Source organism: Galeopterus variegatus, unplaced genomic scaffold, assembly GCF_000696425.1.
Source record: "Galeopterus variegatus unplaced genomic scaffold, G_variegatus-3.0.2 Scaffold53, whole genome shotgun sequence".
Lineage (NCBI taxonomy): Eukaryota > Metazoa > Chordata > Mammalia > Dermoptera > Cynocephalidae > Galeopterus > Galeopterus variegatus.
In genome coordinates this window covers 155,771-162,528 of record NW_007726164.1, presented here as the reverse complement: position 1 = coordinate 162,528, position 6,758 = coordinate 155,771, and the positions used below count along the sequence as shown (strand labels likewise).

The 6,758-nt window shown below is 43.3% G+C and overlaps 1 pseudogene; it reads right to left on the bottom strand.

The window, feature by feature from the left end:
• Window positions 1–1,471: 1,471 nt before the first annotated feature.
• Window positions 1,472–2,019, bottom strand: LOC103591243 (annotated as a pseudogene).
• Between the last annotated feature and the right edge of the window lie 4,739 nt (window positions 2,020–6,758).

Genomic DNA, 6,758 nt, shown 5'->3' with positions numbered 1-6,758 from the left:
TTACTTGGGCTTTTTATAGCTCAAGGCTTCTAAGAAATAACTTCCTCACGTATAATGAGGAAGTGCACCTTTAGGTCTCTATATTTTTCTTCCCTGTAACACTCCTATGCTGTGCCTTTTCTCTTCAGGTCATTCTCTTGATACTAAAGCAAACTATTCTTGAAAGAACAGGGAATACTACAATCCTTAAGTCAAATGATAGCTGGGGGAACAGTCGTACTCCAAGGCCAGCTATTCCCACCGTGCAGATCCCACAGATATGATGTCAGAAATCTTAAAAAAAGAAAAGAACCTGGAACTTGTCTTGGTTTAAACTCTTTCAAGCAGACTCTTTCAAATGTGAGAAAGTTCAGCTCTCAACATGTATTAACAAAAGGTGTTTACAACAGAATGCCGGGTTGTGCCTAATAATGGCTTTGCTCTTTGAATTAATTCTTTCCTGGTGACAAAGGCTGAGCTTTTGAACTTCTGGGTATGGCTAGGCAGGGCATTTTTGCTTGGCTTGGCTCTCTTGAATGGATACAAAAGGCTTGGTCGGGCACCTGGTATTTTGTGGCCAGTAATTACACTACAATTGTTACTGTGCTTTACCGAAACTTCATTTTCTGACCAAAAGCCAACTGTACTCTTTAAAACAAACATCTTTTGAAAGCCTAGTGTGTTTTGTAATGATTTTAAAATCCATTTTGTAGATAGAACTTGGTACATGTCAGATTTTTTTAAAACAATGTTTTGCTTTAACATAGTATCTCTTTGCCTGTCACTTGGTCTGAGTTCCTTTAGCTCTTACAAGTGGTGTGTGATCTTTCCACTTAAGCCATCTTAAGGCTTCCTGTTCCCTTCATCAGTGTGGATGCACTGTACAACGACAGATCCTCCCCTCCCCCAGGAACAGATTTATTCTAGGGTGTGTGCTCATAATTGAGGCAGGGGAAGTGATAAACACTTGAATAGCCAGAGAAACACATCATCTTCTCCACATAGAGAAGACTAGTAAATTGTCTGTGGACAGACTCTCACAGCTGTGGGGTTTTTTATGAGAAGACTAGGATTCTTAACTGAAAACTCGATCACCAAGATTGTAGGATCAAGCCATCAGGGGTACAGCCATCGGGGTTCAGGTGGGTGGATGGCGATGGTACATTTAAAGAACCACCAGGCAGGAAGGGGCCTAACCTACTGGTTCCCAAATGCAAGAACTCCCATCAATGCCTCTCCCCTCGCTGCTAGTTCCAGAACAACAGAACGATACTCACCTCATGAGTAGCTGAAGTTAATGCAATACACATATGATCAAGAAATGGGGTTTTTTTTCTTGGTATTCCCCTACCATCCACCGCCGCCCCCCATGCCCCCTGTGCCTACATGTCCTGGACAGCAGGCCCTCGTCACATTACTTCAAGGTGGGGAAGTGATGTGACAGGATCAAAAGCAAAACAAGAACAATACAACTTCTGTGAGTTGTTTTGTGTTATAAGAACTTGCAGAGGGCTAGAGAGGGTTTGGAGAACAGCCGAAGTATTTGGCAGAAAAAGGTGTGAGGAGGAAAGGGGCTTCCCTGGAAGACTGGAAACGCTTCCCTCTGCCAGGTGGGAGGAAAGGGAACTGGAAAGTGAGAGGGCAAAGGCGTTGGTAGGTCCTTCCTTACTCCCCTACCCCTCTCCCTCAGGGAGGCAGCAAGCTTGGGGGAAGAATGGCTGTGTGATGTGGGCCTACAGAACTCCCCAGACCCTGAGCGGCCTCAAAGTAGCAGCAGCTGCTGGACGCGAATGGGCCATGTGGACAGGAAAGAGGCACAGATGCGTCAGGATCAATAAAGGGAGACTAGAAGGAATTGTGCACATCTTGGTCAAAGCCTCCTCAGACAGCTGATTTGAGGGACATGGACTTCCCAGTACTTTGGCACTACCTAACCACCATCCCCTCCACCCTACCTCTGTCTCACCCCAAACTTACACACAACTTTAGAGGTAGAGAAATACCAAAATGATAGAAGTCATCGCTGACACTGTCCAACATAGAGTGAGGGTTTGAAATATAAATTAGGTTGATTTACAGAGGAATAAAGATATATTTCTTATATATTTGAGTTTGTATACTGAGTTCTGTGCATCTAGTTTGATCTCCTGAGGAAGACAGTGTGGTACAGTGGAGAGACCACTAACCTGAGAGCGAGAGAAGAAAAGCTCTGTTACTTAGTAGTGTGTGACTTTGTACAAGCCATATAACTTCTCCAGGTCTCAGGGTCCTATCTATAAAATGTGGGTGAAAAAACCTGTCCTGACAATTCAGAGTCGTGTTGTGAGGAAGGGGATGCTGCATGTGGATGTCACAGAATATGCTGCAAGGCAACCTATTTGAAGCCTAGATAGCATCAAATGCAAAGCATGATTAGAAGTACTAGATAATAATTCCAACGTGGAGGATCTTGTAGCAAACACTGGCTAATACTCATTGATATGGATTGAATTGTGTCCCCCAAGTTTTCTGTTAGAAGCTTGATCCCCACTGTGAAGGAGGGCGGGAAATCCTATTACAGAAATTGTAAGGTGGGGCCTTGAAGAAGTGACTAGATCGTAAGGACCATGCCCTAGTTCATGGGCGTGGTTCTGAGGCCTCTAAAAGGAGATGCTCTCTCTCTGCTCTGTCATTCTGCTATGTAAGGCCCCTGGGTCACTGTTGCCACCAGCAAGGCCTTCACCGGATGTGTTCCCTGGACTTTGACTTCCCAGACTTCAAAACTGTAAGCAATAAATTTCATTTTCTTATAAATTACCCAGTTCCAGGTATTTTATTATAAGCAACAGAAATGGACTAATACACTCATCAATTTCATTTTCTCTTCCCGGCACACAAAAAGACAGTATTTCCCAGCCTCTCTTGCAGTTAGCATGGAGCCATGTGATTGGGTTCTGGCTAATGGGATTTGGCAGTAGTAATGGGCAGTGCTTGCAGATCTAGCCACAAATCCCACTGTCTGGTTTTGTACATACTCGCTTCTTCCTCTGTGGCAACTGTTGAGGCCAAATGCTGAAGATGATGGCATTTTAAGATGAAAGAAGCCCAGATCCTCAGTCACCACTCAGAGGAGTCATCCAGGAAGAGTGCCCCCCACCTACATTGGATTTTGATGCACAATATAAACTTTTATCATATTAAGTCAATAATTTTTTAGGGTTTATGTGTTAATGCAGCCTATCTAGACACTCCTATTACACTGTACTGTAATAATGTGATGATAGGATATATTATTATAATAGAATATATATATATATATGTCATATATGTATGACACAAGGGTACTTCAAAAAGTTTGTGGAAAATAGAATTTAAAAAATAATACAAATCTTTCCATGAATTTTTTGAAGACCCTTTGTATACATGAGATGTCTTGAAGCTTGAAGAAGTGGCTCAGTCAGTATCTTTCCTTCCATATTATGAAGAACCTAAAAGTTCAATTGGTGTTGCTCTTGGGCAAAGATGTCACAAGCACAAGTTGTTGATGACACTCAAGTCCGTGTCTGGCTTGCTTAGCAGACGCACATTTACCTAAAGCTGGGGGAAGCCTCTCACCTGGAGCTGACAGACACCCTGGCCCTCTGCACTGCTTCATCTCGGCTAGGGAGGTTTAACTTGCATGATCTTCTGCACCAGTCTGAGCTGGGAGACAACCCCCTCCCTCCTCATCTCAAACTCTCCATGGACACTCAGCATTCTAACAGGCAGGACCCAGGAGATGATCCCAGATCCAGGCAATGAGGAAAACCTGTTCTGTAGGGAGCACAGCTGTTACAAATCATCTCAAAGCAGTAAGTTTTGCACGTTTGCTCATTGCTACATCCATTCCACAAACAGTTCGAACATGCACACATTTGCTGCTTAACTTCTGCTCAAGCCACCAGCTCAGCTGGTACCATTGACTGTACTTGGAGACTGAAACTCACTGCAGTCCTGGATGCTGCCCAGCTGCAGACAGCAGGACAGTGGTGCTTTCCCCAGAAGCCACACTTTTTGTCTGGGGCTGGCAAGAAAGCCCAGTTATCTTCAAGGTCTTGGGCTTCAAATTACTTCTGCTGCATGCCTGGTCACCACCTCTTTCTGGATAAGGCTTTACTCCAATGCCTTTAGATCAGTGGAAAGGATCCCTAGGGAGGGATGGGCACTTCATTCCTCCACTTAACAAAGACTATCCTCCCTTGGACTAGTTAGCTAGCATTGATCCATGGCAGAGAATCCTGCTCAGTGAGCATGCAGGCTTGGTCCATTGGTCACACAGGGCAAATGAGGAACCATGAATACAATGGTTTTGGGAAAATATAGGAAAATGGTCAGGGCCCCTAAGATGTTCAGAATCTTGCTGAGCATTTGATGTAAATATGCACGTGTGCCCACGCGTTCCTTGGTTATTGTCTAATGTAATTGCGCATGTGCGCCCAAGTGTCCTGGGTTATGACTTAATATAAAGGATGAGTGGTTCTGTTCTGATCCAGGGGGCACCCCACCCCTGGGGGGTGCCCCTGGAGGGGGGGACATGGGGAGATCACCACCGCTGCTGCTGCTGGAGGCTGTTGCTGCAAGCCATTGCTGCCAGTGCCCCCGAGACCCTCCATGAGGCTGCCACCACTTGCGGGACCTGTAAGCTGCTGGACCTGTAAGCTGCTGCTGCTGCTGCTGAGAACTGAGCTTGTGTCATCTGCCAGCAGCTCCCGGGATCTTTCCCAATTATCTAACATTGACCTGTGTGTGAGGGGTCTGGTGACCCAGCCTGGCATGTGAGGGGTCTGTGACCAGGTCCATACAATGAGTTTGAAGGGTCTGAGCCCTAGCCCTGACAATACAAATGGAAACTTAATATAATTAAAATAACGAAACATTTTGGCTTTAGTTATGAATTTCTTTAGTAATACAATGGCTACGATGGCAGGAATCCGACAATAGCCCTAACCAGACAATTGGCATAGTCGTGTAGCTTCACAAATGGGAGGTATGTCAGCACAATTGAATGAAATCTTAAAGCTCCCATCCTATGGAGGTCAAGTGCAGGTGTAGTATCATTTTTGAATAAATGGTACTGACCTTCAGAAAAAAGAAGCATTAATATACTTTCTATAGGTATTATTATTACAATTGCACTGAGAATTGGTAATCTGAAGAATAAACATACTTTAACTGTTTTTAATTGTTATTTTCTAAAATAAAGGCTTTTGAAATAAAAAAAACTAAAATGTGCTTATTGCAGTAAATTTGCAAAGTACGAAAATGTATATAAAATGTTTTAATAACACTTAGCTTCTAGCGTTGTGATATAGTTAGCTATGAATATGTCTACCTCTCTTTATATGTTTCTTGAGAGAAGAAATCATAGCATTTCTTCATTGCTGTATGGCTCACAACACCCAGTGTTTGTAAATGAATGTCATATAATGAATTTAGGAAAGTTGTTGCTCTCGCTACCCCTGCGGACCAGATTCTCCAAAGTTGAAACAAAATTAAAGATACCTGTATCCTGTGCCTAAGTCCAGAATAAATAAAGTGCACCAAAAAAAGAAAGATAATCTGCAATAAAGATGACCTACACCTGGGTGGAGTGAAGCACTAGACTGTGGACTCTGAAGTCAGACAGATGTGGTCTGGAATCCATCCGTGATCCTTACTAGCAGTGTGTCCACAGGCAAGTTGTTTAAAAGTTCTGGCTCTGGTTCAGATGGGGCTCTGCTTGGAATTACCCTTACTCCTGGACCCAAGCTGATGGAGTGATTGCTACCTGAAAGGTTGATAGTTGCCCTACTAGGGTGACCAACCATCCAGTCTGCCTAAAACTGTCTCAGTCTTAGCACTAAAAAGCCCATGCCTCAGGAAACCTTGATCTCAAACAAACCTGTTGCTTTGCCTCACATGGATTTATCACCTCTCTTCCCATGGGTGATGGAGCCGCAAAAAGGATTACTCAAAGCCCATTTCTTCCAAGCAGTGAGAGACCCCAAAGGGGTTAATTTCCTAGAACCCTCAAGAGAGAGGTATTCCTTCCTTTGGAAATTAACCACGAACTGGGGTTCTCTCCCTGCATTTATTCTCCCGACCAGGAAGTTATGGAAAAGGAACATAAGTGGTGTTATGACTAAGTATAGTTTAACAACAGAGGCTGGAAACATCAGTGAAATAACAAAGTTACATTCCTTAATGCAGTTTGCAAAAGGTTGAGTCGATCCACCAATAGAAGCTTGATCTTAGCAAACACTGTTTTTCCCTACAGCAATTTCCCCAGTATTTTACATATCAATCAGTAGGTTAACCAAGGACATCTGTCCTTGAGCCAGCAACTTTGCTGTGTTACAAAGACTTTAGCCTGAGGAAGCTTCCTGTCTTTTGCAAAGTTAACATTTCTATATGTAATTCCAAAAGGTTAGGCTAAACCTAAGACTACAGGGCTTTGGAAAATAGGCCCTGTGAAATACATTTGCTTTATAAATGTTAGTGCTCTCTACACCTCCCCCATTTTATTTATTTAATTTAAAGAAAAAGCAAAAGCTATAGATCAGGTTTTCACAGTTAAGACAAAAGCATTTTGTTAAAGCAAAGTTAGTATCATTTAGCATGGCAAGTCCTTTTATTTCAGGGGAGGACTGATGATGTCATGGTCTCTAGGGCAGTTGCTGCGGCATCATTTCAGGTGCTGTGAGTTGGGGTGTAATTACTAGTTGTTGAAACTCTGGAATGGGATTCTGCTCTGTATAATAGTTGATTTTGAGTCCAGAGAG